The following is a 12,735-nucleotide window of genomic DNA, read 5'->3' as shown; positions in this document are numbered from 1 at the left end:
AGTGGTCTATGGAGTAACTGAGACCTAGAGTCTTCATCAGGCACTCAAGGCAAGCCTGAACCTGCCTCTTCCAGTGTCCGTCTGGAAAGGATGGCCCATTTCTCAGCCCCCTTATTCACAAAGTCCACAAAAGGCCGAGAAAGCTTTCCTCAACCTTCACCTGCACATGCAGCCGAGCTCCAGAGATTTCTCAGATCACTTTGACCCCTTCCTAGGACTCTCCCCTGCATTGGAGTGCGGTTGCTGGCCTTGTTGAGTGTCTATGCTCCACTTGAAGGAGGACAATGCTTAGCTGCGTGTTCTCAAGGTTTGTCTTTAGATTTCCCCAGTACCAGTGTTTTCTCTGGAAAGGTAGCTGGGGTTCTTCTGGCTGTAGCTTCTAGGACATCATGGATCAAGCCTTTTCTGGGGGCCTCAGGCAGCTAGGAAGATAAAGAGTAAAACTGGTCCTTCTTCCAATATTTCTGTACTGTAGGGACGACTTTCTCAACTGACAGCAGGGACCCTGCTCTGAGCTGCTTTTGAGTTGCTCGTCCATTTGCCGCTCACCTTTGGAATTTTCATTGTACTCAAAATATTGTACAGAATATCTCTGGCACCAGGAAGTGACCAACCTCCTTGCCATAAAAATGAACAGTAAGCATGACAAAGTGTGTTTCAGGGGCCACTGATGCAGCCCACAACACAGTGCTTACCACGCATGCGCTAGCCCACAGCTCCAACTGCCAACACTTGGAGCAAATGATTCTCCTTTTTTTTTTTTTCCTGAAAGTCATAGTCTTTCGAAACATGGAGAACTGAACCGTTGCTGTCATGCTCTGTCTGGAAGGAGGGAAGCAGCTTTAAGAGATGTCTTGAAAGTAGAGGGTGGGGAAGAGAGTTGCTCGTCCCAGAGGCTCCAAATACAACGCTGTTTCCATGACTCCTCAGGTCCCTGCTCAGGTTGAGTACCTAAAGATGCTTCAGACCAGAGGTAATTTCAGATTCTGTTTTATTTTGATTTGTGCAATTTTGATTGCACACATACAACGAGCTATCTGAAGATGAAACTCAACATATATATATATATATGGTTTGAGACAGGGTTTCTCTATGTATCCTGGAACTTGCGTATTAGACCAGGCTGGCTTCAAACTCAGAGAAACGCCTGCCTCTAATTCCTCAGTGCTTGGATGAAAGGCGTGCACCGCCACTGACCGAATGTATTTACATTTTATACTCATCATCTGAAAGCAATTTTATGCCCAAATCTTAAATATATGTATATACAAACTGTTCTGTAGACCACTGGTTACTGTTCTCTTCCATATACAACAGCAGCATAGGGAAGGGTTTATTTTGGCTCACGGTCAGGGCATAGTCAACCATGGCAGGAAAAGCATGGTGGCTGAGGGAGAAAAGGGGGAGAAAAGAGGAGGAAGATGAAGAGGAGGAAGAGGAGGAATTGGAGGAGGAAGATGGGGAAGAAGATGAGGAAGTGAAGGAAGGAAGAAGAGAGGAAGATAGAAGAGGGAGGATCATCCATTTATGATGAACAGGAGGAAAACTCATCAGTAGGCATTTCAAAACCAGTTTCCTTATTTATTATATCACAGGACTAGGAACCATCCTAGTCGGGAGGAGAATTGGCAAGGGTGGCTGGGGCCCTGAACCATTATGCTTCTGCATCGCTCTCTTGTGGCAACAGGACAGCTGTGTGTGAGGCTCAGACAGAGATCAAATACAAGCAGACAGTCATTCTAAGCACCCCCTCAACCTCTGCCAGAATCCTGATAACTGCAGAGTCCTCATTCTCTGAGAGGACTAGCCACATGTGTCATATGACCCTCTGTCACCTGACTTCTCTCAACAAAGAGTGGGATTTCGACGTGTACCACATATGCTCAAGCGAGGAGAAACAGCCCGTGGATCCAGCTCTTTCTCTTTTAGCCCCTGTCACCATTCTGACTCAGCAGGCTCTGGACTCCTGCCCCATTAGAAATCCAACCAGCACAGATGCTCTCCAGACTTTGCAGAATATTCTCCACCTCAGCCTTCTGGCAAGTGACAGGAAAGGGGGCAGTGATCATTTAAAGTTGTCTGCTGGGTTTCTTCTTTGAGAGGCTAGGTGAGGCACTTCTAGGTGCTTCCACACCTTCCCAAGTGCACTGGCTTAATGTCTAGCACAGAGAACAACTCCCAGGGATTGTGAAGGCTTGTCCCATCAGACAGACATTGATCTCATGATCTGAAGATGTCTGCAAATGGGGACACCTAGCTAACAAAAGGACAGCCAGACATTCTTGCACAGATTAGCAGTTTGCAACTTACAGGAGAGATGTGCACTTGGTTTTCTGTGCCATTGTAGCCTACAGAATACAGGCATGAAGCCAAGAAAATTGACATCCGAGGCTGTGTCCTTTGTCCTTGTTGTTGAGCAAGTCCTTGAGGATGTTACTCAGAATATGATATGAGACAGGGCAATGGGGGATTCATTTCTGTACAAATGTCAGAAAGAGAGTGGTCCAGCAAACCCACATGATGTGGAATCCACAGAAGAGGGTCCTGATGGGACATACAGTCACCTTTGTCACATCTGTTGTTGTCAGTTCTCTAGTTTATTCTACCCACTGGGAAAAACCCACTGGGAAAAAACCCCCAGCAAATCATCATTCCTAGGTGAGTGGGTGGATGAGTGATATAACTCACAGTGCCATGAATGGAAAACGGAGCCATTGGCTCATGAAAAAAAGGAGCCATTGGCTCATGTGATTAACACCTCTGGCCAGGCATGGCTTTAGACGTGACTTGATTTAATGTTTAAACTACCACAAGTAATCTCCATTTCTCTAGCCCTTTCCCTCCTGCCTTCCTTTCCATAAGTCTGTCTCTGTCTCCCATCCCATTCGCCCCCTGCTATGATAGAAGGAGGGGACCTGAGGCTAAAGATGCTTTACCTGGTGTCCACACTCATGGACAACGTATTATTAAACAGAACAAAACAGCAACAACTGGGAAAAAAAAAAACCCTGCTTCTGTCCTCTTAGACTGACAGTAGGAATGTGGCCAAGGCTGTGTGTTACAGGTTATAACCATGGATGTTTCAGCTGAATGAAAAAAAGATAGGTTGGTTTCTTCAGATTTCCCTCCCTTAATGCTTTCTTCAGAGCAGGCAACATCAGGAGACTGAGGCTGAGGTGTTAGGAAGGAGCAGACACAATGGATGTCTGTAGTCAAGAGTGAGGCACCATCATGTAGAAAGAAGAAAAAAATAAATCATTTTATGGACAAGAACTGCCCACGGAGACAGAGAGGGGCTCCTGGAACTCCAGATATGATGAAGCCTCATGGACAAGGTCATCTGCAGGTCTGGGACTCTGGGGTTCCACATAGCTTCTGATTCCTATCTCTGCAGGTTGTTAAGGCTCCTATGGTTTGAGTTCCCATTGCCTGGCTCCTCATCTGAGAGCCAGTGACTCACTGCACCCAGGGTGGCTTTTGCTGGGACTAGGAGGAACCATAGGCTAGTGGCTTGAGAAGTGGGGCATGTGCTCCTGCCATCTCTAACTAAATGGCTCCTGACCTCCGTTGATGTGTACCACCTGCAGGGTATGTGTGGACATGCGTTGGGTTTGCCTTCAGTGTTAACGAGATACGAGGAGAAAGGAACACGATTTCAGCTAATGATGGCAGGTGCATCTTCCACTGAACACTCGCATCAGAACCAGGAAATAGTTCCAAGGAGGTTTTCATGAAAACTTCTTCCAAAGAAGAGCAGGGTGTCAAAAAACACCATTCTTAATGAAGAGCTTCTTTTTTGTTTGTTTGTTTGTTTTGTTTTTTTGAGGCAGGGTTTCTCTGTATAGCCCTGGCTGTCCTGAAGCTCATCTGTAGAGCAGGCTGGCCTCGAATTCAGAAATCCGCCTGCCTCTGCCTCCCAAGTGCTAGGATTAAAGGTGTGTGCCACCACTGCCCGGCAATGAAGAGCTTCTATCAGTACCAGGGCTTAACTGCTGACCCAACCCTACCTTTTCTTTTCCCAACATGTCCTTCAGACAGTGCTGGCTAGGCATGGTTGACTCGCAGACCCAGGAACCAGGAGTGCAGCCCAGTGCTGTTCTGTGTGCCGGACACTCATGTCTCTGACACAGATGAAGAGGAGAAAAGGTTGTCTAGGTTTACCCCGTACGGAAGGAATTCCCAATATGTTAAAATACGGGGAAGCTGGGACAGGGGAAGTGGCTGATTTGGAAATGTGTTTGCTGTGCAAATATCAGAACCTTAGTCAGATCCCCAGTACCCATGTAAAAGTACATTGGGTACATTGACATATGTCTGCATTCCTAGTGCCAGGATTGAAGACACAGGCAGATCTCTGGAGCTCACTGGCTCACCAGCCTGACTGAAATCAGTGAGCTCCAGGTTCAGCAAGGGACCTTTCCCCCAAAATACGGTGGAAGATCTAGAGGAAAACACTTGGCATTGACCTCTGGCATCCACAGTCAAGCACACACATGCACACACTCACATGAATATGCACACACACACACACACACACACACACACACACACGCAAGGGTAACAAAACAGAAATGTCTCAGGCAAACAGGAATGCAATGGTTACCTTGCTATGAAGCCCAAAGAGATGTCATGTGACCATTTGCTCTTACCTATCCTGTCCCTTGGAACCACCTGCTGACATTAACAAGAAGACTGACATCTCCCCTGCCCTGCCCCCGTTCCTCTGGTGGTGCTGTGAACAGACCCCTGAGCTTCATGTATACTTGGCATGTCCTCTACCACAGAACGACTGCTTCAGCCTTGATTCTCCACTGACATCCCAGTCTCCCTGCTCCCCGGGCAGCTTAACTCTTCACTTCCTCCAAACATCCCTCACCAAATGAAACCACTCTACTGGCAGAAGTTCTCACTAAAAGACAACACAAAGCTCAAATTCTTGTTCCATCCTACTTAAAGATAGAGATTGACCCTGAAAATACAAATGGATGAGTCACGGAATTAAATGTTAAATGTCCTGATGTTTGATTATGCACCGGGATTTTCATGGCCGTTTTATCATCAAATCAATCAAGAACAGACACAGCTGTGTTTGGTGACATGGAAGCCAGCATCTTCTCTTTTCATGCCAAGGTCCTGGCTGCTCTACATTCAAGAGACAGATTTCTCAAGAGGCTTATTCCTGGCCAAAGGCCTCAGTTTGCTTCCAAATCGCTGTTGTAATCTGTGGACTACAAATGCTTTGCTCCTGGAGAACATTGTTTGATGTGTGTGCACAAAAGTTCTGCTGTGTTTATCATGGAAAACTAACAAAGCGTGGCATGTTTATCTCCTTTGAAGAGATCTGGCTTCCAGGGACAGTATAAAGCAAAAGGGGGCTATGGGACCTTGTGGTTCTGACTCACTGCTGCTTCCAAGAAACTCTGATTTTATTCCTAATCTGTTTCCAAAATCCCCACCAGCAATCACATGATGTGTATTCTGGGAATGCTTAATGTCCCCAATTAATTGTCCACTCTTGACTTTGACAACTGTAAAACCTGGCACTGTGAAGTTAAAATATTTTATATTTGTGTCTATGTTTTTGGTGACAATGACCTGGCCCTTGGAGCTTATGACCTAGACTAAGGGATGATAGAGGGATATAGACATGAATGACTCTGCCTTCCACCTAGTCTGTGCCTTTCTCAGACTTTAGTCAGTATACACACAGCCTGGGGATCTTGTTCAAGTATAGAGTCTGACCCAGTGGGTCTGGGATGCAGCCTGGCCCTCTGAATTTTGGTCCATTTATTTCCGGTTGAAATGTGTTTTATTGAGGTCAGGGAGATAGCTCAGGCAGCAGAATATTTGTCTCATAGTCATGAGGACCCAAGTTCTGTACTCAAAACCTATATTTAAAAAAAAAAAAGTTGAATGTGTTGGCAAGTATTTCTAATCCTAGCATTGACCCCCATGGGGGCAGGAAGATCCCTGGGGCTCCCTGGTTGATCAGCATGACCTAACCAGTGAGCCTCCAGCCAATTAGAGACCCTGTGTCCAAGGAGCTGGAAGGGTTCCTAATGATTCCTGGGGTTGTCTTCCAGCTTCCACAGGGCATGTGAACCTTCACATATGTAAAAAAAAGATTTTTTTTAAAAAAAATTTCTTCATCCACTGTAGCTATGTATGAACAGAAATAGTAGGCCAGAGATAAAATAAGAAGTAACGAGACGTAATTGTGGTGGCTTTCTTTTGAGTATAGCCCTGTCACCGTCTGCTATCTCTACAGGTGTATGTGCTTTTGTGACCACACTGGAGGTCTTATGTAGTTTGCTAAACTCATTCTTACTGTTTTGTTTTCCTATTGATTACTGAGATCTTGCAGTCATTCCCTAGGCTAGAAACACTGGTCTCTACTACTAACCTTGAAAGGGACAAAATGGCCAGGATGAACCAGCCAGCTGGGAAACCAGGTTCCCAGGTTCCCAGGTTCCCAGCAAGGCAGACCCTACGGGCTGGTATGTATTTTAAACAGTGAAAGAGAGGACAAGGCAGGACTGAGGGTTATGGGATGGGCATGAAGGTACAATCAACTTTTCCATAAGACTCCATGGCATGAAATACATGCTATCAGTCCTTAGAGAACAGATGCCACGACTCCATGAACTTCTGTATGTTCCCCAATTAGTCAGATGGATAGATAACTTTCCAATTTTAAAAGTAACACTTCACCTCCTTTTGCAGTATATCAGGTCCATATATATTGTCTTGAACTGTTTCCTTAAATATGTGTACACACATACACACACACACACACACACACCTTCTAAAGATTTTGCTTGGAGGTGTATTGAATCTTTAACAGTCTTGACATTTGATAACGCTCAGCTGTCCAATTCCATAACCATGGTATTTTCTTCCACTTAGTACCTTTAAGAGTTCTCCATAACATTTTATAGTTTTCGTGGGGCAGTGGGCTGTGAGGGACAGCATGGTTTCTGGTCGAGCACTGGCTAGAGATGACTGGAGAGCCAGCAGGTTTCCCTGCAAGGGACAGCATACATTTCATCCTGCTCCCAGAATCCAGGCTCCTGACATGAGGCAGAAAACCTCCATCAGTCCCTACTTTTCAAGCACGTAGGACAATGCTCCTACCAGCCCCTCCACAGGTAGAGGGCATGACTACAGGCCACAGAGCCTCAAGAGATCTCCATATTAATGAGATGCCTAAAGGCCAGAGGGTGTAGCCAATTAAGCATTCCTTCCCAGACCCTCCTACTTGCAAAAGGTATTTAACCTCAGGCCCGCCCTGAGAACACAGGGTACAGCTTCATCCACTTTCCGCCATGACAATAAACGTTTTAAGATCATAGACTTCCTCTTGTCTTTGGGGCCATGGAGAACTGTAAAGGGGCCTTCAACTAACGAGCCACAGTCTAATCGCCCACTGGACTTCTCTAGTTCCAGCCACAGAGGCCTGCCAACTCAAGCAAGTGGAGCCAGCCATGACCCAGACAAGTGAGTCACAATGACTATCCACCCTGTGGGACGCTGCCTGAGCTCCTCCCCCTTGTCCCTTTCGGCTGTGGGCTGGTCCAGTCCATATGGTCTCAACTCTTCTGCAGTCTCTCAACCCAAGGGTCTGAGACCAGTCAATCCCCCGCCCACCTTCTGGGGGTGGGGGAGTCGTCCCCAACCTAAGAGCTCTGGCCCACGTGGGACCTCAGACTGGGATCTCCCCATGCCCGGTGTAGAGCTCTGTGGCTCCCCATAGCCCAGTGTCCGCCCAGCGCCACGTGGAGTGAACTCAGTCGAACTCTCGTGCTTCTGCCCTCTGAGCTGGCTCCAGCCGCCTGGGGCAGCAGACCCACAACTCAACCCAATAGGACCCACGCACACGCAAGAGCTATAACCCCACAAGTTTTCAATGAAGGGTCAACTTTTTCATTATATCTTCTTCCTGAAGTGTTACAGATGATCTGACCAACAAATGCAATTATGCAATAATGGCATGACTGTTCCAGGGTTAACCAATGGCTCTATGCCTGGATTTGAGGCTTGTATCAAAGGAAGAAATTCATGCCTGGTACTTGGCTAAAAGCACATAGCTGGTGAGGTCATAGGCCCTGCTAGGGAACTTGCAATTATGATTTTGCTAAATAGTGATGCTGTCAAACTGCCCTGTAAATATTTATATTTATACCTGCAGATCAACGCTATCAATCCTGGAGCTTCTTTTAGCTGACAGTGGGTAGCAATGCAGTGGCTCACCACTGGTCAAGGTGCTAAGAACAAATGGTTATTAAATGTCCATGCCTAAATGAGACATCTATATCCTACCTCTCCCAAGAGAGAAAGGAACAAACGGAAAAGCTGCATGCCGAGAAGTGTGAGGTGCTACCTGGCTGATGCACTCATGAACTCACGGCAGCTGGGGTTGCCTGTACCAGACCTGCTTAAATCCACATTCATCGACATCACAGCATGCAGAGAGAGGGCTCCACCCTTACAAAGGACCTCTTAGCAATTGATGGCTTCTGGAGATGGGGGGCTGGGGGGGGGGGTGGAAGGTCCTGTTTCTTCAGGAGGTGTGGCCATTGGCCAGTTAACCATGCTCGAGAGGCAGTACTAATTGGACTCTGGGTGATTTTTAAAAGAGAGGTGGGGTGGGGTGGGGTCATGAAGGTGGGAGGAGTCTAGCTGCCATAAAGCACATGCAGCTCCTTCCTAGCCACCGTGGGGCAGGCAGTGGATCTCCAGAGATGGCCATTCATCAGGGCTTTGCTAGAGTTGGGCCTAGAGAATTTGGGAGGCACGAAGTACAGAGAGACTGTGTGCTTCAGCACATCACCAGCAGAGAGGGATCTTGTTCTGGGCTTGTGCTGCCCTCTCCAGGGGAAGACGGAAGAAGCAGGAAGGCACTGGGATTAGAGAGATGGCTTGGGGTGAAGAGGGATTAAAACAATCTCCTACAAAGGACTACAGAACTGGGAGAGAAAGTCATTATCTGGACTCTTGTCCTGGCAGCTGTTTGGGCATAAGACAGTTGACAATCTGGGGATCAGAAGTTACTCTCAGAATCAGGGACTGTGTGGGCAAGAACAGACCCCTGGTGAAAACTGCAAGCCAGGAGGCTCTTTCTGTTATAGACATGGCTGTGAATCCCAGGATTCTTCTGGAGTTCACTGCTCTGTTCACTGTGGCCCAGATTCCCAGTCTTTCTCTACCAACTGTCTTCATCCATTAATCTTGTAAAAATATCTTTGTAGTGAGGTGGTGGTGGTGCACGCCTTTAATCCCAGCAGTCAGGAGGCAGAGGCGGGCAGATCTCTGAGTTGGAGACTAGATTGGTCTACAGAGGAGTTGCAGGACAGCCAGGGCTACACAGAGAAACCCTGTCTCGAAAAATCAAAGAATCACAAGACAAGCAAACAACAACTCTTTGTATTCTTTTTTAATTTAAACATTTCACACAGTGTGTCTTGGGCGTATTCTTTGCTCTCTCTCCTCTCTCCTCCCCCCCCCCCCACCTCCCCACTTTCTTCAGCCTCAACTCTCCTGTCACTCCACTGAATATTCTGAGCTTGAATCACACACAGGGATTTGGCTTTGAATCACAGTCTGCCTTTTCCAGGAGCCATGGCTTCATGCTACCATTTTAAAAAGTAGACTTTAAATAAAAGGTTCAGGCTAACAGCAAAATTGAGCAGGGGGTACTGAGTGTTAGTCTGTCCCCTACATGCACAGCCCCCACCCCTGCTGTCAGCATCCTGTCCCAGAGCCTTCCATTTGTCAGTCAGTGGGCATACGCAGACGTGCCATTCCCACCAATAGTACTGCGCTTCAGGATCTACTATCAGCGGTGGATATCCAAGAGGTTTTGATAAATGCACAATATAAAATGTGTCTGTAGTTATAGTATCATAGATCATACAGAATAACTTCCTAGTCCTCAAAATCCTGTGCTTACTTTGCTTTTTGCAGTATCATATAGTTCATGGCTATTTGAGATTGGCTTCTTTTTCTTTCTTTCTTTTTTTTTTTTTTTTTCTGTTTCAAAAAGCTTTATTTTCACTTGGTCCAAGACTTGGGAGAGGCTCCAGGGCGGTTACAAAGTTGCCTAGTGGCTTGAGAGGTTCATTCAGGTGGAGGTTCTGAGGTGGGCTGGTACAGAGCCGAGGAGGGAGCCCCTTGAAGGTGCAGAGGCTTCCTAGCCGTGCTTGAGAGTAAGGCGCTCAAAGAGATACTCTCCCAGAGATGCCTGGAGCGCGCCAGTCTGCGCTGGTTGTGGCCCTGCCAGCTTATGGAGGTTGGTCAGGTGGTTGCCCATCTTCTTGATGAGCTTCACCTCCTTATCCAGGAAGTGGCTTTCCAAGAAGTCACAGAGATGAGGGTCTGTAAGGGCAAATCCCAGGGCATGCAGATCCAAGAGGGCCTGGTTCAGGTTCTTCTCCAGGGCCAAGGCAGCTTCCATGGACTCCTGGGTTTTACCCCATTCATCTTGAGATAGCTTCTGCACATTCTGGAAGAGTGCACGGCCCCCATGATCGTTCTGCAACTTTTAGGAGACGCTCGGCGCCCTCACACTTCTCCTCGGCCAGTTCGGGCCAGTTCGAGGAAGAAATGGCCTACGCCCTCCAAAGCCACGTCATCCTGGTCAAAAAAGAAGCCCAGAGAGAGGTAAGTGTAGGAGGCCCGCAGGTGCAAGTTGACCAGGCAGTTCACCGCAGCTTCCACTTTGGTGGAATAATTCTGACGAATCTGAGAGGTCATGGCTGATCCGGAGTTTGGAGCTAACCGCAAAGAGACGGGGCTGGCTGGTCCTAGGAGCCAAAGGCAGCGAGGAGATGGTCCTGGAGGCTGTGGCTGGAGAGATTGAAAGGCGGCTGGAAGCTAACAAAGCGGGAGTCCCCGGGTCTGTTCCGTCCAAACACTGTTGAAGCAAGACACAGATCCACGGGACCTCCAAAGCGCTGCTCCTGAGATTGGCTTCTTTTGGTTGAAATACGCATTTAAATTTCTTCCATGTCATTTATGGGTCCATTGTGTACTTATTTACCTTTATTTACCTTTCACGCTGAGGAATGTTCTGGTTTTGGATAGTTCACAATTAGTTCATTTGCCACCAATTAGTTGGTCATTTCTCTCTACCCAGACAGAAATCGCAGTCAGGGAAGAGATTCAAGAGCTAGTCTTTGGCTCCATGCCCCATGAAAGACGGGTTCCTTCTTCTGTCTCACGTTTACTTATTGGAGGACATCTTGGCTGGTTGAAACTTGGGCAATTATGAATAAAGCTCTTGTCAATGTTCATGTGGATTAAAGCTTCTGTGCACACTGAGTGGATGCTGTCTCTGGCAAGTGCTGGAGAGAAAGCTTGCTGGACCCTGGCGAGCGCTTACTTAGTTTCGTAGAGAGCAGTGAGGTCAGGCTGAGTCGCACAGAAGCTGAAGCTCTTTGCAGTCTCATCTGAACTAGACCTCCTGTTTCCCCACCGCCCGTGCCACCGATTGCCACTCTCAGTACTCTGGATCCTGGCCATTCAAATAAATGGTATATTTGTGCATATTTACGTCTTTCTCAGGTGCCCCTTAGGTGGTCTCTCTACCTTCTCTATGCCATGTGTGCAGGTTCAAATCCAGGGACTGTAATCAATGAGGTCCCTGTCTTCTGGCTAACTTTGCCAATGGGTGTATAGCCAGAGGGCTAAGGAGGGAAGATGTTATGATTGATTGACGTAGCTTCCTTCCTCCAATGGGTTAGCCTCACTGGTTCTTCCTCTCTTCAGCAGAACTCATGTTGTATAAGTGACCTGGAACACATAAAGGACTCAGTCCTGATGGTCCCACCCACAGTTTAACAGCACTCTGTTAAACTCTCAATATCTGCAACTTGGGTGGGCCGTATTTTCCACCACCACCACCACCACCAAGATCTTGACTGATACATTGCACACAGCCAACTGCCTTCCCCTAAAAGGATCTGATCAGTCCCTAGGCTCTGATGCTTGACCATTCATCCACAGGCTCATTTTAAGATCTCATTTCTGTTTGTGGGGCTCACCCTCTAAACATAATAAAATGCAGAGCGGGGTCTATTCATGTGTATTTGTTAGGTAGGGGCTGGCCATCCTGGGCAGAGCAGCAAGTATTGTTTGAGGGGTGGCAGAGTAGTTCCTCTGCCCCGATGGGGTTCAATATAGCCCTTTGCCGCTTCATCCCCCACATGCTATGCAGGCTGACAACTCTGTTCACCAGGACATTCTTCATGTCTATACCTTGCCCTTCTCGAGACCCAGGACTATCTTCCCTGGGGAGTTTAGCAGCTCCCTTTCCACTCACTCTCTGGAAGTATGGTTGTTGAATCCTGGCCAGGGCAGAACCTGGTCATCAATCATTTTGCTGCACACCAGCGGGCTTCTCTTTACTTAGGAACAGTTCCGTTCACATGGATCACACCGAAGTGAAGACAGTTTGGGCCTGCTCTTCTTAGACCACAGGACCCTCCTTTCGCTTTCTAGGCCACTGCTGTCCCCAACCACAGTTCTTGAAGAAAGTGAGATAGATGAAGGAAGATTCAACATTCCTCCAGAGCTCGAATTATCCTGTAAGGGCAATGGCTGGGGCTGAAGTACTGGGTTGACGTTGCTTGGAGAAGGATGTTAACTTTATGGGCAGATCTTGGTTACACGTGTTTCCTACTCTTTGATATTCTGAAGTTGTCAGAGCATGACCGTGAGCTTCTTAATTGCTTGAAT

At 47.4% G+C, this 12,735-nt stretch overlaps 1 pseudogene; it reads right to left on the bottom strand.

Annotated features, from left to right (window-relative positions):
* Positions 1-9,995: 9,995 nt before the first annotated feature.
* LOC117724006 (ferritin light chain 1-like) lies at positions 9,996-10,979 on the bottom strand (annotated as a pseudogene).
* Between the last annotated feature and the right edge of the window lie 1,756 nt (positions 10,980-12,735).

The sequence above is a fragment of the Arvicanthis niloticus genome, chromosome 19, assembly GCF_011762505.2.
Source record: "Arvicanthis niloticus isolate mArvNil1 chromosome 19, mArvNil1.pat.X, whole genome shotgun sequence".
Taxonomy (NCBI): Eukaryota; Metazoa; Chordata; class Mammalia; order Rodentia; family Muridae; genus Arvicanthis; species Arvicanthis niloticus.
Note: the sequence above shows the minus strand (reverse complement) of the source record. Positions and strands in the feature narration are given on the sequence as shown.